General features: G+C 46.2%; 1 long non-coding RNA gene across 1 annotated transcript in view; it reads left to right on the forward strand.

Annotated features, from left to right (window-relative positions):
- Positions 1–1,548: 1,548 nt before the first annotated feature.
- LOC309531295 overlaps positions 1,549–25,166 on the forward strand; it is a 49,243-nt gene continuing 25,625 nt past the window's right edge. Inside the window, exon 1 of the long non-coding RNA XR_014219201.1 lies at positions 1,549–1,847. This is a non-coding gene — a long non-coding RNA (uncharacterized lncRNA). The remainder of the gene's footprint in view (positions 1,848–25,166) is intronic.

Below are 25,166 nucleotides of genomic sequence, written 5' to 3' on the forward strand. Positions count from 1 at the left end.
ATGAAGGCACAAATTTTGGTGCCAGGGCCATGCATGCTTCATGGCACCCATAGCCATGGGCACCCACAGTCGAAGGGGCCAAGTTGGCACTCCTGCTGGTGACAATGCTTGAGTCATGCCCTGCCCCTTTCCAGAAGGATCTTTGCCTGTGAGCTCCAATAGGAGCAGAAGATATGTGCATGCCCACCCACCTTGCAAAATGAAATCTGTGCAGAATGCACTTTGATGCCGTTAATGCAAAAAAAGCAATGCGGGAAGCAGCCGTTATAAGTTACCAGTCTCTGCAGCCACAGCAGGCACTGTGAACCTCTATTGGTGTGACTTCACCCCTGGAAGCACAGTCCATGGTCACTCAAGACAGACGGCTGCCAACAGTATTTTTTTTAAAAAAAATCACTACAATGCAAGCAAACGTCTCCGTGGAAGCTAGCAAGATCAGCCGTGTAGGTAAGCCAGTACCAGCAAGGATAGAGTTAAGCTAGAAGGCTGAGATTCCCCTGAGAGGACTTCTGTCAAGGATGCTAAAAGGAGTATTTAAAGGTGGACCCCAGAGGATGGGGATAATTGGAGTTCTGCTGCTTCTAATCTAAATTAATAATCCAGTCTGAGACGTCGAATGGGAGCTGGCAAAACTCGCTGAAGAGAAGAGCCAAGATTTATTTCTTTTTGGAAATGTGTGGTGGGGCCGGGTTTTAATGTGGAGTTATGAGGAGCCACAAGTCATGAAGGGAGAAAGGGGGGTGGGGAGGACCTATGCCCAGCAATCACAAGACCTTCATTCTGGACCCGGGGAGCAGTTTGGAAACAATTTCTGAAGCTTAAGAGGCTGTTGACCTGATTGGAAGCATAGACAGGAGTCTGCTGCAAAGCAGGGGATGAGCTTAAAGGACTCAGCTGAGATCAGCTCAAAAATGGAGGGAGGGGTGGGAATTGCTCCCCTTCAAAGAATCGTGGAGTTGGAAGGTACCCAAGGTTCATCTAGTCCAACCCAACTGCAATACACCCATCTTCCTTTGAGGTCAACTTTTCCGTGGTGCAAGCAGACCTGTTCCGCTTTTTTTCAGCTCAGAGGTTCTCCAAGAATGCCCCTGTACATCATTGCATCCATCTGAGATTGATTCTGCAAAACAGGAAATGGCAGCCTGCAGGAAGTGCGCCCCGGGAACGGAGTCAGCATTCTTGGGCCCTGGACAAAGCCCCGACCCCAGCCTCCAGAGCACGGCCAGCCCAATCACAAGGCATATAGAGAACATTTCTTCAGGCAGCAGGCTCACCGGGGGGGGGGTGGTTGCCCCACTTCCTGCTGGACCAGCAGGGTTCGGTTGTTTATTTCTCAGAGGTTGGACGGCCATCTGTCATGGATGCTTTACTTGAGATTCCTGCATTGCAGAGGATTGGACTAGATGGCCCCTGGGGTCCCAACTGTTACAGAAATTACCGGGGGGGGCACATCTTTAAAGTTGTTAAATATTACAAATATTATGCATAAATGTATATCCTTTCAACCTGACAGCTCAGGGAAGTTACCTAGCTTTAAAAAAACATATAAAATCAGCTCCTTTGCCAGTTTCCTTCATTCCACTGCCAATTTGCTTCATTGGCCAAGGACTTGGAAACCACTTGGTCGCTGCCATAATCCCTCAAGTGGGAGGTCACGTACTCACAGAAAGGTACTCATAGGTGTCAATTGCTGGGCAAAGGCACTCCTTCGGACTTGCCCAGGTGGCAAACTATGCAAACCAAAGTTCTATTGTCCCTTTGTAGTAGGTGTACTTCCCAATACGTATCCTGTATCCGCCTGTTGCCCCAACACATTCCTCCTATGCTAATCATGTATAAAGGTAAAGGTAAAGGGACCCCTGACCATTAGGTCCAGTCGTGGCCGACTCTGGGGTTGCGGCGCTCATCTCGCTTTATTGGCCGAGGGAGCTGGCATACAGCTTCCGGGTCATGTGGCTAGCATGACTAAGCCGCTTCTGGCGAACCAGAGCAGCGCACGGAAACGCCGTTTACCTGGAGCGATACCTATTTATCTACTTGCAATTTGACATGCTTTTGTTGTGTTTTTTAAAAAATATATTTATTAACTTTTCAAAGGTTATACAAAAAACAAAAATACAAAAATAAAAACACATATAATTCCATTCACTTATTTTCTTTTAACTTACTTCTCAGACTTCCTCATACCTCCCCTTTTTGTATTCCAATTCAAATTATTCATTCAGCAAATGATCACCATTAATTTTCAATTAATTCTCCACCTTTCTTTCTTTTTCCCCCCAATTATCTTAATCATTACAGCTGATAACCACTTAAATTCTAACCAACATCATTCTAACATTCACTAATTTTGTAATATTTCCCAAGCAATTTGACATGCTTTTGAACTGCTGGGTTGGCAGGAGCTGGGACTGAGCAACGGGAGCTCATCCCGTCGCGGGGATTCGAACTGCCAACCTTCTGATCAGCAAGTCCTAGGCTCTGTGGTTTAACCCACAGTGCCACCCACGTCCCAATCATGTATAACCCTCCCCTTTTCTGATGTAGCAATGATGTAGTGATGATGCTTAATGAACTGTATGCTGGGATAAGATAGAAACTTTTAAAAGTCCTTGTCACCCCATCCTCGGGGATCAAAATTCCTCTTTGAACCTGTTGTGCAATAAACTTTGGTCTACAGCTATTTGCTCTGGTTGGGGCTGGACTCCTTCCTTTATTCCGCAGGCACCCGCGGGTTCTGCCCGACGAGCTGGGTGACTGAGCAGCCTGGCACCTAGATTTTTCCATAACACTTCCAACTCGACAATTCTATGATTTGTTTTTAAGTTTCTTTCCTGCCTCTTTCCCCCAAAGGAGCCCAGGCAAACAAAACAGCAAAGCAATGGTGGCTATTAGCCATGATGGTTTTGCTTTGCCAACACAGCCGGAGGCAGCGATGCCTCTGAATGCCAGTCGCTGGAATCCCCACGAGGGGAGAGGGCTCTTGGGCTCAAATCCTGCTTGCGGGTTTCCCATAGGCATCTGGGTAGCTGCTGTAGAAACAGGATGCAGGAATAGATGAACCACTGGCCTGATTCAACAGAGCTGCTTCTTCTGTTCTTCTGGCCCTGTTCATGCTAGAGAGTTTGCCAAGAGAGAGAGGGAGGGCTGGGTTGCTCGCCAATAACCATGAGAAACTGAGATACCTAAACAAAGCCAATATTTATTAATTTCCCCCTCCCCCACTTGCCAATTATTTCCACAGCTTCAAAAGTTTTTGGTCTGAAACAAAAGAAGCCCTCGCCGTTTTTGCTCCGTTCCTGGAGACGGAGACAGAGTAATGGGCGAAAGGCAATTAAAAACCTGTCCATTCAAACAGATTCCCTTCATCAAACAAAACTTTATTTGCTATATATACACACATACATAGATCCACCCACACGGGGAGAGGGGTAGATAAACGCCGCTGCCGGGTCTCATTTGGCGGCTTTGTTGATTATGCATTGTAATGAGCTCCATTACATAATTAAAAGAGGCTTCTCCTTATTGCATTTTATGCTAATTAACATTTTATGCAGCCTGCAATGGACACTTTGGGCTCCGAAGACGCGCCGTAATTATGCCGCGTTCTCCTCCGAGCTGTTTATGCATTATTAATTAATATTAAATCTGTTGATTAAAAGCTCATTTATAAGTCACCCTGCCATCTTTCTCGCAGAAGGAGTCCCTCTGTGCTTCCCCAGCCCTTCCCAAAAGGGTCAGGATGAAATCAAAGGGATGGCATCCCAAAAGCTCTGGGAATGCCTCTTTTACGAGGATGGCAGATGTTATTCCAGAAATTCCAGTTGTTGGCGCTTTTAATGAGACGGATCCATCTTGGAGGCTCTGGCAAGCCCCAGCAGGAATTAACAAATTTATCTGAGCGCTGAGTCTTCTCTCTCTCTCTCTCTCTCTCTCTCTCTCTCTCTCTCTCTCTCTCTGCATAACTTAGAACAATAAATGAAATGCAGGAATTCTGGGCAAGCCAGCAACACCTTGGCTGATTGGCTAACACAGCCGAGTCTTTGGATGCTACTACTAGAGGCTGTGCTACAAGTGTGCAGAGTTCCACCCAACATCGTGGGGGCCTGATGCACATGTATACCATCACACGTTGCCGCCACAGCGGGAGGGCCCAATGGAGCACCCCAGCACAGCATGCGGTGCATTGGGTCACACCCACAGTAAAAAATTGGCACCTATGCTCTGCTGCAGGAAGAGAACCCTAGGCCCAGGGCCAGGTGTGGCTGTCCAGGTCTCTCCATCTGGTCTTTTGGGCTCCTCCCAAGCCACACTCCTTCCTAGGCCATGCCCCCCACCGCCTACTCCCCTCAATGGCCTGACTCCAGTGCTTTAGTTCCTGGGGTGGGTCTTGGAGCTGCGATCAAGACTCTTGCTTGCCTGTGGGGGAGAGTCGCGAGAGGCGGGTGCGGTGTGGCTGCACGCAGAATGCAGTGGCTTGAAATTTCCAGCAATGCCCCAAATCGGTGCGCCTCCCCACCTCTCGCCTTCCACTGATCATCATTGTTGCAGCACCCCCTGCTGTGCCGGCTCAACACAAAGTGTGAGCGAAGCAGTTGTGCTTCCCTCTACAGGAAGCAAAACCTGTGGCTTCCACTATAAGAGCGCACCTGTTGCAGCACCCACCTTTATCGCCCCATTGGAAGAATTAGAGTCCAATTTCTGCATCCCTATTGCTGCATATTTGGTTATTTGCTATTTTATATCCTTTTCATTAGTTGGTTGGTTGGTTGGTTGGTTGGCATCCGTCTGTCTCGGGAGTGTGCCTTTTGGGGGTGAAGTCAAACTGTTGAAGAGTTACAGCGCCAGCTGTGGCTGTAGAAGCCGATACAGGAGGGAAATGTTTTGTTGCAGCTGAGGCAGATGAAGGTGTCCGGTTGTGCTGCTGCAGACCTCTGCTCTTCTCCCAGGGGTCATTCCTCCTGTGGTCACTGCTATGGATGCATGACCTGATGGTCAGTCTCCAGGCACTGCGGTCATGTGCAAGGAATCCCCACAGAGCGGGGCTGAACTTGCCAGCCTTGTTTGATTATTTCTGTATTAATCCTTTGTTTTGGGCCAAAAAAAGCAGCGTGTGTCAAATTTGCCATATATTATTTATTTCATTCATATTCCACAATTTTCCCAAGGAGCTGAAGGTCATGTACATGGCTCCCCACCTCCTCAGTTAATCCCTATAACAGCCCTGGGAGGGAGGCTAGGCTGAGAGGGAGGGACTGGCCCTGGATCACCCATTGAGCCAGTGGCGTAGCGTGGGTTGTCAGCACCCGGGGCAAGGTAAGTAATTTGCGCCCCCTAACCCGTGGATTTGCGCCCCCTAACCCTAACCCCCAGATGTTGCGCCCGGTGCGGCCGGCCCCCCCTGCACCCCCCACGCTACGCCACTGCATTGAGCTCCATGGCCGAGTGGAGATTCGAACCCTGGTCACCCTGGTCCTGGTCCAACACTCTAACCACTAACACCGGAGCTACTGGGATAGCTCAGTCAGTAGAGCATGAGACTCTTCATTTCAGGGTTATGGGTTCGAGTCCCACATTGGACTAAAGATTCCAGGGGGTTGGACTAGATGAAATCCCTGAAGGTGTGTTTGTTTGTGCTGATTCTACACCTCTGATCTGAAGTAGGACAGTCCCTTCTAACCACAAACACACCCAAGACTCTCTCACCTCACGTCAGCAGGATGTGCTGAGCCAGGATTTGAGAGCGGGGAGGAATTTTTGACATTCCAGGCTCTTTCCAGTCCTGCGGCTCCTCCGGCAGCATCGTGATCCAGCTGAAGTTTTAATAACGTGACACAACTTTCCCCTCTCCCTCTCAGTCCCGGCTGCCTCTGTGCATCTGGGGTCAGGCAACTGCTTCAATGCGCTGTGAAGGATGTTTCAATATAACCTTCCCCTGAGATGGAAAACAATCATCCCTTCTGATCGCCTGCCAAACAGACCCAGCCCGCACACTGTGACAAAGTGACTTTATTCCCAGCTTAGCCAGGCAATAATTTTATTTGGCAGGAAGTACTTCTGCTCCTTTGTGGCCTTTTCTGAACACTCGTGCTGGGAGCTTGCTCACAGATCTTGGGGTTCGTGTTATTGTGCTATGGCACACACGTTATCTGCCTCTCTGATATCCAGGAGGACTCTCTGGAGAGAGCCTGTGAGGGGTCCATTTGTATCTTAAAGGTAAAGTAAAGGTAAAGGACCCCTGACCGTTAAGTCCAGTCGCGAACGACTCTGGGGTTGTGGCGCTCATCTCGCTTTACAGGCCGAGGGAGCCGGCGTTTGTCCGCAGACAGTTTTTCCGGGTCATGTGGCCAGCAGGACTAAGCCGCTTATGGCAAAACCAAAGCAGTGCACGGAAATGCCATTTACCTTCCCGCGGAGTGGTACCTATTTATCTACTTGCACTTTGACGTGCTTTCGAACTGCTAGGTTGGCAGGAGCTGATCTGACCAAATATCTGTTAGGGTAAGCAGTGGCAGACTTTGGGCTTTCAAATTTAAGCAGTGCTCTGGGCAGCCCCAAAATTTGATGCCCTCCGCCTCTCGCCTTCCATTCTAAGTCCTTGTGGGGGTGCATCTTCTCAGCTTGGAGCCCAGTGCAGGCGAACCAGTCCTGCTTCACTAAATTCGGCTCTGGCAAGGCCAAAGGGACTCTATTCTACCTTGGTCAGACCACACCTGGAATACTGTGTTTAGTTTTAGGCACCACAATTTAAGAAGGATATTGACAAGCTGCAACATGGAGGGTGACCAAGATGATCAAGGGTCTGGAAACCAAGTCATATGAGGAACAGTTGAAGGAGCTAGGTATGTTTAGCCTGGAGAAGAGAAGACTGTGAGAGGAGATATGATAGCCATATTGAATTTTGTTTTCTGCTGCTCCAGAGGGTAGGACTCAAACCAATGGCTTCAAGTTACAAGGAAGGAGATTCCAACTAAAGATCAGGAAGAACTTTCTGACAGTAAGAGCTGTTTGGCAGTGGAACGGTCTCCCTTGGGAGGTGGTTCTTTTACTGCTTCGTAACTAAGCTAAGCATTACAACCTAAGCTAAGCATTACAACTTTTCTGACTGATTTATTGGAAAGCACATGAACTCGACTTTTGAAGAATTTGTAAGTAAACCAGTTTTTAACTTACCAGACATGTGGTCTTTTCCTGCACTGGGGAAATTTTGGATCTCATTGGAAGGGCAAATTTTAAAAGTCTAACAGCCTATATTTCCAAACTTTACTTTGCTGCAGGTTTTCTTCTTCGGCGACCAGCTTTCTTTATGGTCCAGCTCTCACTTCCATACATCACTACCGGGAAAACCATGGCTTTAACAATACGGACCTGTCTCTGCTTTTTAAGATGCTGTCTAGGTTTGTCATTGCTTTTCTCCCAAGAAATTTGGTGGCCTTCCAAGTGCCACTTAAGGAAGGAGCTTGTGATCTTGCTTCAACCTGGTTCTCTCTCTCTCTCTCTCTCTCTCTCTCTCTCTCTCTCTCTCTCTCACACACACACACACACACACACCCTTCCTCCTGTCAGTTTCTGCCCTTCAGTGTCCGCAGTTGTGACTTCATCTTCTCCTGATGCAAAACAGCTGGATTCTAATCTTTGATGTGGGTGATACCTGCTCTCCCCTTTGACACCTGTCAGTGACCTGTAAATTCCACACCTGCCTTTTGACCCTCACCACTTCCAGAGTTTCCTTACCTGCCAAAAGCAGTTTGGCCATGGGGGAGAGAGATCCTTTTTGCGTCTCTGTTCTGCCCTCTCTGCTCTTCAGAGTAATTAGATTTTTATGTATGTGTACATTTGCATAAGCTCTGCAAAGCACAAAGGGAGGGCATTTCCACACTCCAAACTTAATCAGGTTTGAGCTAGCCATTCTTTCCTCCTCCGGGAACTATCATTCTGCACAGGCTGAGCACGCTGGCTTATTCTGAGTCAGATCATTGGTCCATCCAGCCCAGTGTGGTCGACACTGACTGGCAACAGCTCTCCAAGATTTCAGGCAGAGAGTCTCTCCCAGTTCCGCCTGGGAGATTGATCCTGGGATCTTCTGCATGCAAAGCAGGTGCACTGCAACCGAGATAACAATCCTTTCCTGGTGCTGATAATGCCAAGGTTGCAGGTTCGATCCCCCTATGGGACTGCTGCATATTCCTGCATTTCAGGGGGTTGGACTCGATGATCCGCAGAATCCCTTCCAACTCTGTAATTCTACAATTCTATGGACTGGAAACCTAGGAAGCTGCCTTATGCCAGCTAAGACCATAGGTCTATCTAGTTCAGTGCTGCCTGCGCTGACTGGCAGCAGCTCTTAGGGGGTTTCAAGCACACAATCTCTCCTATCTCTACCTGAAGATGCTGAAAAGGAAGATAAGAAATTTGACTATAATTGGAATATTGTTTTTGGAATAATGATATTGGAAAACTGCTACATTCAGTTACAAGGAAATTCAGATGGGAGGGACTAGAGGAAGTAATATGTTTATGAGGTTGGAAGTTGAATTAATTAATTAATTTGTATTGTTTATGTTGTTATATTCTTTTTTATTTTTTATTTAATCGTTTTTTTGTTTGTATGTTTCATTTATTTTATAATATGTGTTATATTTGTATAAAACTTAATAAACATTATTGTAAAAATATATATATATAAAAATGCTGAAAAGGGTCCCCCACCTACGGAGTGAGTTTTGCACTAGATGGGCTCAAACGATATCATAGAATTGTGGGGACCCTGAGCATCATCCAGTCCAACCCCCCGCAATGAAGGAACGTGCAGATGCCCCATGCAGGGATCGAACCTGCAACCTTGCTGTCATCAGCACCATGCTCTAACCAACTGAGTTATCCACCTGGAGATATGATTCTGTGCTTCTCTTGAATGAGCAGAGCCCAGTATTTCCCCGACATGCTCATTTAACGTCCTCTGCAAAAGAAATATGCAACCGCCCTCCACTCTCCCCCAGCTCAGCAGGACAGGATCTGTCTGTGTGCACAAGATTCCAAGTTCAGTTCTGGGCATCTCCAGTGAAAGACCTTTGCTGAAACCCCAGAGAACCACGGCCTGCCAGTCAGTGTAGACAATACGGAGCTAGATGGAGCAAGGATCCAACTCATCTTGGGCAGCTTTTCATGCTCCCACATCTGAGCACCTTCCAGCCTAACATATTCTACAATTTTACCGTAAAGATAATTTTGCCAGCGCTTCCTTCTACATAACATTTGGACACCATATGGGGGGAATCCGAGAGAGTCAGCATACTAATTATTTGAGAGCTGCTACCTTAAAAAGACAACAACTCTACCATTTGGCTTAAACCCAAATACTCCGCAGCGTGTGCCTAGAAGCAATGCTTTTACTATAATCCAGTGAAGCCTATGATTAAAACAGAAAAATGCAGGAACACCTGGAACAGTGCAAGATTAAGCCTTCTGCTGCGGTACTAGCAAAGTGCATGCTGGGTGTTACAAATAAAAATAATAATATATTTTTACAGGAGAGCCAGGGGGTGGAGTGGTGGACCTGAACAGAGAATATTACCAGTTGCCCAGCTACATTTTGGGATTTTTTTTTGGGGGGGGAGCGGAATCCAATTCAGTTTGCATTTAAAGGTGAACCCACCTATTTCGTGATTTCTGAAATGATACACAAACTGAAACAGCCTTCCTTCAGCATCTGTACTTCTCTGATTTTTTGCAGCACAGTTCTCCAGCTAGGCAACATGTGCAAAAGTCCATATATACTAGGGTAAAGTGTGCATACAAATGCATATATTTGTCAAAATTGGCATGCAAAAATGCATTATATTAGGCAAAACAATATTATGCATATATGGGGGGAAATGCATATGTTAGTGAAGATAACATACAAAATGGCATTATATTAACAATAACAACAACAACATTTGTCTACAACTCTTTATCTGTAGATTTCAGGGAGGTTCACAAAATAAAATTACAATATAAAAAACACAAAATGCATAATAATTAAGCTAAATTCATACCAAATCACTGATGAACGTTCATGGGCACTTTTTTTTTTTTAAAGCAGACTTGGAAATGTGGAGATCTGAAATTAAAACTTGGAAAATTAAGAAAGGGCAGCAAATTGATTTGAGACTCTTGAGAGTCCCATGGACTGCAAGAAGATCAAACCTCTCCATTCTGAAGGAAATCAGCCCTGAGTGCTCACTGGAAGGACAGATCCTGAAGCTGAGGCTCCAATACTTTGGGCACCTCGTGAGAAGAGAAGACTCCCTGTAAAAAAACCCTGATGTTGGGAAAGATGGAGGGCACAAGGAGAAGGGGACGACAGAGGATGAGATGGCTGGACAGTGTTCTTGAAGCTACCAGCATGAGTTTGACCAAACTGCGGGAGGCAGTGGAAGACAGGAGTGCCTGGTGTGCTCTGGCCCATGGGGTCATGAAGAGTCGGACACGACTAAACGACTAAACAACAACAACAACCTGTCAGTCAATCTGATCTGTAAGTCCGGGGGACAAGAAGGAAGAGATGTGCAGCCCCAATTGGAGAACGTCTTATTAATGCCCACCCCTACAGCACCATCTTCACCAACCTGGTGCCAATCAGTTGTTATGGACTTGGGCCTTGCTAGCTGGGGCTGTTGGGAGTTGTAGTTCCAACCCCTTAGAGGGCACAAGCTTTGTAAAGAGTGCCGGCCATCCTCTTATTTCTCTTACGTTTCCAGACTCTGAGTTCCTGGCATCTCACATTTCCATGCACGGCACGCAAACACTCCACGGCCGTTCTCGATATGCCCAGCCCGTGGACCACATCAATTTAATCTTTATGAAGACGCAGGTGGTCGATATGTTCTTGAAGCACCGTTTAACTCACATCGACGGTCGTTTAAGAAAGTTTTCGATTTGCAGAAAAGCAAGTGAAGAGGCGAAAGGATGGCTGACAGAGCAGATAATACTATGGTTTTTTTAAAGGCCCAATCACCCAGTGCATGGCAAAGATCTGGGTATCTGGACTAGATCCTAAACACACCGTAAAACTCCAAGCGTTTGCTAAAATAGGGTTTCGTTTTTCTTGGTTAAATAAAGCCTCTGGGGTTAGGGTTTCTTCTTAATCCCTTAATATTGCTGCCTGGGCTGTTGCCTTCCCAGAAAACTCAATTGCCAAAGATAAACAGAAACGGCACTGTTGCAAGTTGCACATCTTCAGGCGCCAGGCAAAAACATTCCTCTTCTCCCTGGATTTTGGCTAATTAAACAATTGATGACCTTTTAAACGGGGGGGGGGGCAGTATTGTTATTACCTGTTACCAGGGTTTGTATTTTTGCTATTTTCTATTGTAAACCACCCAGTGCTCTTCAGCTGAAGCGCCGTATAGAAATTTAGTAAATAATAGCATAAAGAATAGAACTCGTTCCATATTTCTAGCGCAGCAACAGCACCCGCACTGTGGAACTCCCTGCCTATTGACAGCAGGCAGACGCCTTCACTGTACTCTTTTCGGCTAAAAGCATTTTTGTTCAGAGAAGCCTATCTGGGCATGCAAAATGTTGACATGTGTTTTTCTTTGGCTTTTTGCATATTGACACAGTAATGTGTCAACCTTACATTGATTTAGTTTAACGCAAGGTTGACACATTACTGTCAAAAAGGCAGATCTCCCTACACACACATACACACACCATGAAGCATTTACCCTGAGCTGTAATCTCCATCCTGCTTCTCCAGAGGGAGATTTGGGTCCCCCTCAAGGCAGATCTGGCACCTGCTAATGGTCTACGGGCGCAATTAGCTGCTAATCGGCACATTCACCCTAATTGTTTCCTTGGAGCTTAATTACATGATTCCTGAAAGAGCCCATTTGCTGCCTCTCTGGTTACAGTTAAGATGAAACTGTCCCTCCTGAGGAAGCCTCATAATGGGGCACAAAGGCAGCGCATTATGCCCAGGTGGCAGCGCACTGGCCCGCCCACCGGCACACCAGGACTGCAAACATTTGGGGGGAAACATGCATTCATGCTGTTCAGTAATTGCCAGCCCAATTCTAATAATTGGTGTGGTAGTTGTACATGCAAACATCCCCAGGAGTGTTGTTAAATCAGCGACTGAGTATTCAAGGCCCATATTTGAACACAGTAACCTTAGTTCTGCTGGTGGGATTAGGGATTGCTAGAAAAGCCTTTTCCCGCCGTGCGGTACAATTCAGGAGAACCTAAACAATACATAGCATTCAATGTGCTCATTCCATTAGTGGAAGGACTCAGACTTGCCCTGCTCTTCCCACATGCTCTCCCCAAATCTGCTCAGGAAGAACTTCCTGACAGTAAGAGCTGTTTGACAGTGGAATTTGCTGCCAAGGAGTGTGGTGGAGTCTCCTCCTTTGGAGGTCTTTAAGCAGAAGCTTGACAACCATATGTCAGGAGTGCTCTGATTGTGTTTCCTGCTTGGCAGGGGGTTGGACTCGATGGCCCTTGTGGTCTGTTCCAACTCTATGATTCTATGATTCTATACCTATATGCAGAGGGATACGGGTGGCGCTGTGGGTTAAACCACAGAGCCTAGGACTTGCCGATCAGAAGGTCGCCGGTTCGAATCCCCGCGACGGGGTGAGCTCCCGTTGCTCTGTCCCAGTATGAGTAACCCTATATCTTAAAGCAGGCATAGACAAACTCCAGCCCTCCAGATGTTTGTGACTATAATTCCCATCATCCCTGACCACTGGTCCTGTTAGCTAGGGATGATGGGAATTGTAGTCCCAAACGTCTGGAGAGCCAGCGTTTGTGTCTTAAAGACATCACAGTCTCTGCTATGCCTCATTCAGAAAAGCAAAGGCAGACCTTGGATAAGCCTCAGGAACCCCTGGAATTTTGCTAATGCTTTCTAGGCATGGGACAAGCTCTTACACTGCCAGGATCAGAGATCTGTGCTAGGAGCCTTGGCTGAGCGAAAGGGAGCAACCTCAACGTGACTTTCAGATCAGAACTCTTTAGAAATTTCTGCAGCCTACGCCGCTTCCTTTCTTCTTTAGGTTAAAGCGTTGCTCGAAGGCAGACCTAGACTTGGCTCGCTGGTAATTAAAAACACCTCCAGCCTCTGAAGCAGGCCTGGGATTGGACAGAATCAATATAGAAAAGGCCGGCCTCTCAACCCCAGATCAGGTTGTTTCCATTTAATTTCCTCTCCGCCCGCCGATCACGTGCGCCTGTCACGGAAGGCTGATGTATGTTTGGCAACAGGCCACATTAAGAAAACCTGACACCTGAGGCCCAGGGGATATAAAAGTATAATTAAACAATTATTTGCTCACATCAGAGCAGGTGGCTAGACGGCTCTCTGAGCAATGGGGTGTGCGACTGTGACAGACACTTAAAAGTAAGATTTTTTTTTAAGACAGTAAGTAAAGGTGCCTAGATATAATGAGTCATCGCTTCATTTTAGAATTCTTGAGAGTGCCCAGGTTTCAACCCAGATATTTGGCTTGCGCCTTTAAATCAGGACTCAAGATTTCCCATGTCTTAGAATCATAGGACCGGAAGGGACCCCGAGGTTCATCCAGTCCAGGGGTCTGCAGCCCGCGGCTCCGGAGCCACATGTGGCTCTTTTACACCTTTGCCGCGGCTCCGGGGCGGATACTAGCGAGGGGAGGAGGCGCATTGTGCGCCCCGACACTCCCCACTGTGGCGGATGCTGTACTGGCTGTGACATCGCATGGGGGCGGTGCATGCGTTAGTCACGCACTGTCCCGACGTCACCTTCCCGCCCGCCCGCTACATTGTAAGGGGCATGTACGCTGGTCACTGCATTGAAAGGGGGCAGGTACACTGGCCACTGTTTTGAAGGGGAGTGAAGAACACACACACACAAAAAAAAAAGGTAACTTGTTAATTTAACGTTTATTTCTATGAGGAGGAGTAATTCTGAGGGGTCAAACAAAGAAATAATTTAAAAAGTGACAAAAAAGTTATTTTTATAATGACGAGTTTTGCGGCTCTTTTTTTTCCTTCGGAAACGGGTCCAAGTGGCTCCTTTTGTCTTAAAGGTTGCAGACCCCTGATCTAGTCCAACCCCCTGCAATGCCGCCATCTCAACACACGGTCTCCCATCCAATTTGAAACCGGACCGGACCCTGCTTAGCTTTGCAAATGTGTTAGCAGTTTTCTGCACCACCACCCCAAAAAAACTTTTAACCTGCTCCCTCCACTGTCTGTAGCAAACAGGATTTTTTTTTGGGGGGGGTGTCCATACAAGTAAGTAGTAGATTTAAAGATAAAAGGGAAATCCCTGGTTGCAATATGGGAAGGGTATTCCCCCTGCAATCTATAGGGCTGAGGAACCTGAACTACAACTCCCATCATCCTTGAACATTGGCCCTGTTACCTGGGGCTGATGGGAGTTCGAGTCCAGCAATAGTCGAAGAGCCGTGCTCTAAATTTGGCTGGATTGGAGACCTGTTCCAACCTCTATTTTTTGCCTTCATTCTTGGCTGCTGCCTATTTTAGGCAAAGCCTATTCTTTCTCGAGACGTTTTCTTAGCAGCAAACCAATGTGATAAATAGGGGAACAGATGAGGCCAGAACCTAAATAGGCCCCTGCATACGGTTCGAATGGTTCCTGGGGGAATATTCATTCTGACAACTTACTACTCTGACCGAAGTACCGGGCCTTGGGGGGAAACTAAAGTTTCATTTAATGTGACTCTGTGCAAGCTTTTTTTTATTTTAAAAAAAAGTTTTAATGATGCTCTTGGTCAGTTATTTGCCTCTCCACCCCTCCCCCCCCCCCAGATGCTGGGTGCATTCGGCCCATGAGCAATCATGGGGTTGGCGGGTCTTGAGAAACCTCTGAGGGAAAATAGAGGTTATTCTGACTCCTTAAACCAGACCGTTTTACCTCAGACCGAGTGCAATTGTCTTGAGTGGCAGGGTTGGCCGTAGCATTACACAGAGCGAGGCTGTTGCCTCAGGAAAATGTTTTGACGTGTCACGACAGGGCAGCAAATTGTTAGCTATTCAATTTATTTTTTATTGTGTTTTTACTGCCAGGGAGACAGAAAGGCCTATGAGGGATTCTCTGCCACAGGTGACAAAATAAACTCAACCAGACTTGGGTGTTATATGCACCCTGACTGTGGAGAGGCTGTGAGGGATGGGAACATCTGCGGATCTGACTTTAGGGAGCGAATGTCTTGAGCCAACCCTGGCTAATGGTATATAAGAGATCTAAGCTGGATCACTTTGGAAAGCCTCTCTACATCCACCTGTGTGTTGTGGATTCCACCGTGCTCATGTGTCAAAGTCATTGAAGTTTTACTGCGGTTTTCTAAATTGTTGGAAGCTGTCCAGAGTGGCTGGGGCAACCCAAAAATATCATCATCATCACCACAATTCAAGCACCACTGTCAGGTCTTTCTTGCAATCCTTTTTTTACTTTTTGCAGCCGTAGAAAGATGAGGTGCTGTTCTCGAGAAAGGCAGAGGTCCCCTTCCCAGATCACAGCTAGCTTCTCGTATCTCCACGGAAGATCTTCTGTTCTGTTCTTATAGCTTACGGAGTCTTTTCCTTGGGAAGGAAAATTCAGGATAAAGTCAGTTTTGATCTCTACATTGCCTCTGATCAGACTCTTCCCACTTTCAAATGCAAACAGTCTCTCTGTGTGTGTGTGCAGAGAGAGGTGTTTCTCCGGGGCTGCCTTTGCCGAACATGTCCAATTAAACCAGCCGAACTCTTGCTAGACAGGGTTAAGTTCTCCCAGATGGCAGAGCCATCATTAATTCAGGGCATGCTGAGATAAGACCGCTCAGCTGCTAGCGATCTCACCTGTGAATCGTGCTAAGCTTTCTGTGTAAATACAGATTTTTCCTTTTAGAAAGAAAGAAATTTGCTCCTCGTCATCATTGCCGTTTGTTCTGTGGATGTTGATTCAGGCAGGAATTTTGCAATGATGCAACTGATTTCTTGCTCTCCTTTCCTTTCTCCCTTGAGCCCTGGTGGAAGGAGGCATTGCACACCCCTCTTAGAGCTAGAGTAGCAGGTAAAAATCATAGTCCCATTACCGGCACTTAGGGGCATATTTTATTTAAAATATTTCTTCACTTCTCTTCACAGCGCAGCAATTTCAGAGCGGGTTGTAATTAAAAGAGCTGTAAACCCACAGGCAGCATCTTAAAAAGTAGAGACATCACCTTGCCAGCAAAGGTCCGTATAGTAAAAGCTATGGTTTTCCCAGTAGTGATGTATGGAAGTGAGAGCTGGACCATAAAGAAGGTTGATTGTCGAAGAATGGATGCTTTTGAATTATGGTGCTGGAGGAGACTCTGGAGAGTCCCATGGACTGCAAGAAGATCAAACCTATCCCTTCTGAAGGAAATCAGCCCTGAGTGCTCACTGGAAGGACAGATCGTGAAGCTGAGGCTCCAAGACTTTGGCCACCTCATGAAAAGAGAAGACTCCCTAGAAAAGACCCAGATGTTGGGAAAGATGGAGGGCACAAGGAGAAGGGGATGACAGAGGACGAGATGGCTGGACGGTGTTCTCGAAGCTACCAGCATGAGTTTGACCAAACTGCGGGAGGCGGTGGGGGACAGAGGTGCCTGGCGTGCTCTGGTCCAGGGGGTCACAAAGAGTCGGACACGACTAAGTGACTAAACAACAACAAACCCACAGCAAAGTTACTGGAAGCAAGGCAGCCAAGTCACCAACAGCGAAACCGACAACATCCATACTGGCATCAGCTTCCACTCTAAGGTTGGGCAAGAGACACTGTCTTTAGCCGGTGCCTAAAACTTTAAAGATCAGGTGCCAACCATTGAGGGAGTTCCACAACTGGAGTGCCACCACCAAGGAGGCTATTCCCAGCCCAAAAAAGGATAGTCAAATCTATCATAGAATCTTAGAGTTGGAAGGGACCCGAGGGTCATCTAGTCCAACCCCCTTGCAATGCAGGAATCTCAGCTAAAGCATCCATGACAGGTGGCCACCCAACCTGTTTAAAAACCTCCAAGGAAGGAGAGTCCACCACCTCTTGTGGGAGTCTGTTCCACTACTGAACACCTATTACTGTCGGAAAGATTTCCAAATGTTTAGTCGGAATCTCCTTTCTTGCAACTTGAAGCCATGGGTTCGAGTCCTACCCTCCAGAGCAGTAGAAAACAAGCATGCTCCCTCCTCCATGGGACACCCTTTAAGATTTTCCTAATGTAAATTCATTATCATTTTAATGTGAATTTCTCTGGATATAAACATCTTTGCTAGTCATTTTTCTGAATGTACTGCATATTTGTAGGTTATTTTCACCAACAGATGCATTTTCAAATTTTGCCTAATATAATACATTTTATAAGCGTTTTTTCGATATACTAGTATATGCACTTTTTTTGGACACATTACTTGGAGTTTGGATTTCAAAGGATAGCTGTGTCTCAGTTCACATATTGTTTTGGGAAGCACAGACTGCGGGGGATTCACCTTTGAATGCAAACTGAACAGAATTTATCTGAGGCTCCAGTACTTTGGCCACCTCATGAGAAGAGAAGACTCCCTGGAAAAGACCCTGATGTTCGGGAAGATGGAGGGCACAAGGAGAAGGGGACGACAGAGGACAAGATGGTTGGATAGTGTTCTCAAAGCTACCAGCATGAATTTGACTAAACTGCAGGAGGCAGTGGAAGACAGGAGTGCCTGGCGTGCTCTGGTCCAGGGGGTCACGAAGAGTTGGACACGGCTAAATGACTAAACAACAACAACAACAATTGCTACACGGGATTCACAGGGCAGGCTCAGGACGACAGTGCTTGTGAAATCTCGGCTAGGGAGATATAGCTTTAACCTCCCCTCCCTGAACGCCAATTACAATTCCTCCGTGGGTTTTTAATTTTTAAAGACCCAGAACACCATTGCTATTCATGCATCATTAGGCCCTGATTTGGCAGTGGGGGGAGAGATCTGGGAGGACGAGAGAGGCCCTGGGAGCCAACTGTCCTCTGCACAGCCAAGGCCCAGGCAGAAAGATGCTCACAGCTGCGACTAGGGCAGCCCCCCAGCCCCGCTGCCCCCAATTTTCCATAACTGCTGAGCACCTGCAGTTCCTCAGCAACTTAATCAGGCCCTTGGCTCCAGCACATCGCAAACCACAGCTGGATCCAGCCACCGCCTGGAACTATTATGGGATTTCCAGGAGAGATAACTGTGTAGTGTTATTGCCGCTGGGAGGGGTGGAAATCACGTTTGCTGTAAAAACAATGCCTTGCCAGGGCTTCAGGAAAGATGAACCACATTGTGTTCCTCCCTTCCCCCCTGTTTGCTATTTTCCCATGGGACAAAACGGCAAAAACACCCACTTCCTTCCACCACCACTTTTTTAAAAATCTGTATAAATGGATGGAAAACAAAACACATTCCTGACTGCTTGGGCTACTCTCATTAACCCTTTGCTTTGGCAGTAAATATTGGGATGTGGAGGGGGAGGGACACATCACGAATGTGTTAGATTATGTTGTGTGGTATAGGGCAAGTGGATGGAAGGGTGTTCTTCACCCTCATTATATTCTAGGACTAGAGGACTAAATGACCCTAGTTAGACTAGGTGAGACCCTTGGGGTCCCTGCCAACTCTACAATTATAAGTTTCTATGATTCTTGGTCTGGGACACGGGTGGCGCTGTGGGTTAAAACACAGAGACTCTTGGGCTTGCCAATCAGAAGGTCAGTGGTTCGAATCCCCGCAATGGGGTGAGCTCCCGTTGCTCAGTCCCTGCTCCTGCCAACCTAGCATTTCGCTATGGATTTAGGTTTGATGAGGCCCTAAGCTACTGAAGGTATTGGGGCCCTTTCTATGTCCAGCTGTCCTTTGTCAACAACAAATTGTCGCTGTTTTTTTGTGTTGAATATATGCTATGTGGTAATTGATGGACCTAAGAGGTATCTAAAGCCATTTGCACATAACAAAATATATATGTTATCAAAGTAATTGTTAATAGTCTTTAAATTTTTTCCAGTCCTCCTCCATTGCCTCTTCTCCCAAGTCTCGGATCCTTGCAGTCATCTCGGCCAATTCCATATAGTTCATCAATTGCGTCTGCCAATCCTCCAGTGTGGGCAAATCTTGGGTCTTCCAATGCTTAGCGATAAGGATTCTTGCTGCTGTTGTAGCATACATAAAGAAGGTTCTATCCTTTTTTAACACCTTCTGGCCGACAATGCCCAGAAGGAAGGCCTCTGGTTTCTTGGGGAAGGTGTACTTAAACACCTTTTTTAACTCGTTATAGATCATTTCCCAAAAGGCCTTCAATCTTGGACAAGTCCACCAGAGGTGAAAGAATGTCCCTTCAGCCTCCTTGCATTTCCAACATTTATTGTCAGACAAATGGTATATCTTAGCAAGCTTGACTGGGGTCATGTACCACCTGTATACCATTTTCATAATGTTTCTTTCAAGGCATTACATGCCGTAAATTTCACACCGGTGGTCCATAACCTTTCCCAGTCCTCAGACATAATGTTGTAACCAATGTCTTGAGCCCATTTTATCATGGCTGACTTAACTGTCTCATCCTGAGTGTTCCATTTAAGCAGCAAGTTGTACATTCTCGATAATACCTTGGTCTTTGGTTCTAACAACTCTGTCTCAAGTTTCGATTTTTCCACCTGGAATCCTATTTTTTTATCTAGCTTAAAAACCTCATTAATTTGGGCATAATGTAGCCAATTTTGCACCTTATCCTTTAATTTTTCAAAGCTCTGCAACCTCCAATTACCTCCAATATTTTCTATTATTTCCCAATATTTCGGCCAATATGCCTCCATATTGGATGTTTTCCGAGCTTTGGCCTCTATTGGTGAAATCCACCTCGGAGTTTTACTTTCCAATAAGTCTTTGTATTTTTTCCAAACCATATATATTGCTTTCCTGACAATATGGTTTTTGAACATTCCATGTGTTTTCCCCTTGTCATACCACAAATACGCATGCCAACCTAACGAATTGTTGAAGCCTTCCAGACTATTTGCAAAAGTATTATAAGTTGTATGAAACATAAGACGCCGTATGATTTGAAACGTTAGCCCCAGCAATGAAATTTAATTATTTATGAAATTGATAACACTCATGAAAGAATCAAAGTTTAAACGGGTAAAAAGGATATTATGTTATATCTTTAGAGTAATTGGAGAATAAGAGATTTAAACTTAAATTGCAACTGAAAATATAAAGAAACATACGAAATAAGGGTATAATTTGCTGATAACTTTATTATCAAGAATGCATTATGTGGGAGATGTGGGGAAGTCCAATGGAAATTTGAAGTGAGTTGTCGAAATGGTTATGATTTTCTGTTCTTTTTTCTTTTTTTCTTCTGTTCTGTCTTTCCTTTTGTTTTCTTTGTAATTTGGAAAAAATGTAATAAAAATTATTATAAAAAAAAAAAACAAAGTAATTGTTACAACCAGTCCATGCAGAATGTAGGCACCCTATATATATAGAAATGAGCAAACCAGTGATATTTTAGGGAGCAGGCTAGCAGGAGGGGCCCATGACTTACATCATAGAAGCCTACACAACACTAAACACTGTTGCTGTATGTACCTTTTATTTTATTTGTTTTTTATCTTATATTTCGGAAATGTACATCCAGTGGTGGTTTCCCCCCCTTTTTGGGCCCCCCCAAGAGAGTGGGGCCCTAAGCTATAGCTTGTTTAGTTTATACGTAAATCTGGCACTGCAAGTAATCAAAAGAATATAAAATAGCAAATAACCAAATGGAGAAATCTGCCCATTTTGCTGCTCTAAATTCTTCCAATGGGGCAATACCGGGGGGAAGGCATTGGGAAAGGTTTAAAATAAATAAACAGTGTCAGCTGGTAACACCAAAAGTCCTGCCTCCCCCCCCCCCATGCAAGCCCCTCTTTTCATTTCCATGGCAATTGCACATGGCGGAGAGAAGGGGAATCTTCCTCGCGCCTCCAGCCAGCTGTAAGTAATGCGCAAGGCAAGTGTGGCGCTCTCTCAAACACCGGGAGAAGCGTCCCCGGAGGAAGCCTTCACAGCTGGGTGCAAAGTCAGGCTCATCTGGCAAAAAGAACAGTTCAGCCACAGAGAGCACATTAGCTCCGGAAAGTCGCGTCTCATTAATCCTCTTGCCTGGGAAAGAGCATTCCTGTTACGGTTTCGCTGGCCGGAGGCCCAGCGCCACCAACAGCCAGAGGCTAGTATTCTGCCACTCGTTTAGCAGCATGGCCACATGCTGCCAAAAGGGGAACGGGAGGCCATCGCAGGTCCTACAAAACCTGGCAAGCTTTTATCTCGTAGGGACGACCAAACGAAAAAATCACATGGGGAACTTTGGAGAGACTTTGGAGAGAGTGAAATATGTTTGCTATGCTGTATGTGTTAAGAATCTTTTTGGAACTCACCGGAACTGTTTCCAATATTGGTGGAACAACCAATCTTCTTTGGCGATCACTCGTAGCCGAGTAAGATTGTCTTCCAGAAACACGGTTTTAACAGTGAGTCTGTAAGTGACTGTGGAAGCCAGTTCTGGATCCACACCTCCTTCCACAGCGGGGACATCGGTTTCCGGGTGGGAGCTAATCACGGTGTGGATTTGCCAAGCGTGCCTTCCTCTTAGCACATTTCTCCCTTGCGTCCTGAGTTCGAGTGTCTTCAAAGCCCATGACACCTTTGGTCAAGGCTGTTCTCCAACTGGAGCTCTCGCAGGCCAGTGTTTCCCAGTTGTTGGTGTTTATACTACATTTTAAAAAAGATTTGCCTTGAGAGAGTCTTTCAACCTCTCTTGTTGACCACCAGCATTACACTTTCCATTTTTAAGTTCGGAATAGAGTAGTTGCTTTGGAAGACGATCATCAGGCATCTGCACAACAGGACCAGTCCAACAAAGTTGATGCTGAAGAATCATTGCTTCAACAGTAAGGAACAACCAATAAAACGCATTGAACAAAATACAAATTATTCATTTCTTTTTAAAAAAATCTCTCTATATATATTAAATAGCAGTACTGCCACCGAACTGGGAGCTGCACTGAAGGGAGTGTTAGCTTGCCCTTGACAAAAATGACACATGCACACCCAAATCCACACACTATAGACTTTATACATGCCATACATTTGAAGCACATCCACAGACACCCAAAAATAATCTCTGGAACTGTAGTTTAGCTCTCCAAGAGCTACAATTCCCAGCACCCTTAATAAACTACGGTTCCCAGGAATAAAATGTGCTTTAAATGGATGGGGTGCACACAGATTTATGCTAAAAGAGGTGGGATAATATGCAAGGGTAAGAATCGTGGAATGGTAGAGGTGGAAGGGACCCCAAGGGTCATCTAGACCAACCCCCTGCAATGCAGGAATCTCAGCTAAAGCATCCAGGACAGATGGGCCTCCAACCTCTGCTTGAAAACCTCCAAGGAAGGAGGGAGACTATTTCACTGTCAAACAGCTCTTACTGTAAGAAAGTTCTTCCTGGTGTTTAGTCGGAATCTCCCTTCTCTTTACTCAAATCCACTGGTTTGGGCTGATTGTTGTGTAAGCCGCTTTGTAACCGTCTAGGGTGAAAAGCAGTCTATAAATATTGCATATAAAATAAATAAATAATGTTTCAGTAAACCCTGAAGCAATTGCTGCTCTTGAATAATTGCTTTAAGTGCCTGGGTTCATCGTCAAGCAGGAATGGAGGGATCTGCCAATTTTGGTTTCTCCCAGTTTCTCATCTCTCTGGTCTCAAGTTCAGTTTTGCATCAGTTTGTGGTGTGTATGTGTGAGAGAGAGACGGGGGGGGGGGAGAGACGGAGACGGAGAGGGAGGGAGAGAGAGGAAGAGTCCTCAAGAAAATTCATCACCATTTGAATGATGGATTTCTCTTAAAAATACATTTTTGTACGCAGTTTTCCTGGCCTATATACTTTTGCAAGCAATTTTCCTCCGTGCAATGCATTTTAAACGTTACTTTCAATGATATATGCATCGGTTGCATGCTTACCCCTAACATAAAACATTCTTGGAAACATGGTTGGGGTGGAGAACAGTGCCACAAAATTCAGAGGCACGCAAAAGGATAGCTGTGTTTGCTTCTTGTTGTGGAAAGTATTGAAACCTGGGCTGAATTCTCTCCTCCACCCCTCATCTCCATCATCAAATGAAGGCATGCTCAACATGAAATGCGGAAAACGATATAAATAGCATAAAGAGCCTGAAATTTTGTCTCCCTCCATAAATCCAGCTGCAGCACAAAAACCAAATTACTGCTCTCTTTGGAGAAAAGGTGAGCTGTGAAACGAGAAGTAGGGTGTCCATGTGTCCTACTTTGCAGAGAAGATCTGAAAGCATCCTGTGTTTGAAGGCCTGCCCGGTCCAAATGTGCTTTAAAGATAAGGAGGCTGCGCTGTCTAAGCTGCTCACAATTAGCTTAGAATCCTACCATGGCGCTGAATGGTTACTCCAGCCCTAACAGCCGGAATTGTTCAGAGAGGTCACGAAAAGCATAACAGAAATTCATAGAATCATAGAGTTGGAAGAGACCACAAGGGCCATCGAGTCCAACCCCCTGCCAAGCAGGAAACACCATCAGAGCACTCCTGACATATGGTTGTCAAGCCTCTGCTTAAAGACCTCCAAAGGAGGAGACTCCACCACACTCCTTGGCAGCAAATTCCACTGTCAAACAGCTCTTACTGTCAGGAAGTTCTTCCTCATGTTTAGGTGGAATCTTCTTTCTTGTAGTTTGGATCCATTGCTCCGTGTCCGCTTCTCTGGAGCAGCAGAAAACAACCTTTCTCCCTCCTCTATGTGACATCCTTTTATATATTTGAACATGGCTATCATATCACCCCTTAACCTCCTCTTCTCCAGGCTAAACATGCCCAGCTCCCTTAGCCGTTCCTCATAAGGCATCGTTTCCAGGCCTTTGACCATTTTGGTTGCCCTCCTCTGGACACATTCCAGTTTGTCAGTGTCCTTCTTGAACTGTGGTGCCCAGAACTGGACACAGTACTCCAGGTGAGGTCTGACCAGAGCAGAATACAGTGGCACTATTACTTCCCTTGATCTAGATGCTATACTCCTATTGATGCAGCCCAGAATTGCATTGGCTTGCCACACCTGTTTGAAAGGCTGTCAGATACCTGCTCACTGTTTGAAGGTGTCCTCTGTTTGCTGGGCGGCCTGATCCAAGTCCAGGTTAAAGGAAGAACTTTCTGGAGGTAAAACAGTGGAGCGGTCTTCCTTAGAAAGTGATGGACTCTCCTTCCTCGGAAGCTTCCTCAACCTTGGCCCTCCAGATGTTTGGAGACTACAATTCCCATCATCCCTGACCACTGGTCCTGCTAGCTAGGGATCATGGAGGGCGGAGGTTGGGGAAGCCTGTTTTAAGCAGAGGTTGGGTGGCCACCTGTCCTGGGTGCTTTAGTTGAGATTCCTGCATTGCAAGGGGGTTGGACTAGATGACCCTCAGGGTCCCTCCTAACGTGACAGTTCTATAATTCTATGCAACTCAATGTCATAGACTAGCTGGATGCAGAGGACTTGTGGGAGACATCAGTTGGGGAACACCCAAGGGAAGAAGGCTCAGAGCCTGGGGATTGGTGGTGGGACGACGATGTGTGGTCAGAGAGAAAAGAGGGAGAAGACTGGGAGGAGGAGGCGTAGGAGGCTGAAGAGGCAACAGGGCTTAGTGAGCTGGGAGAGTCTGTGGCAGAGAGCAGTCCAGAATCAGAGGCAGAATCAGAGGCTGGTGAGGAGTGGGGTCAAGAGGCAGCTGCTGAAGAACCCAGGGAGTCTCCCCCTCCTGCTGCAACCAGCTCCCCTCCGCCCTGATCTCCCAGAACAGGTAGAGAAATGAAGAAGTTGGAGCAAAGAGAGATGAGACGAAGGAGCCTTAGGCTGCTGGGGAAGGAGAAGCCTTAGAGAGTGATGGAGAGGCAGGGACCTTCCTTCCTCCCAACTGCCTCATGGGACAAAGCCTACTGGGGAGAGTTGCTGTGATCACTAGGACAGAGCTGCTGTGGTTCCTTTGAATAAAGACACTGGGGCATTTTTTAATAATAATAATAATAATAATAATTTATTTATACCCCGCCCTTCCTGGTTCAGAAAACCGGGCTCAGGGTGGCTAACAACAAATTTAAAACACTTAATTGATGCAA

This window comes from Podarcis vaucheri (assembly GCF_965113315.1).
Source record: "Podarcis vaucheri genome assembly, chromosome: 1".
Classification (NCBI taxonomy): Eukaryota; Metazoa; Chordata; class Lepidosauria; order Squamata; family Lacertidae; genus Podarcis; species Podarcis vaucheri.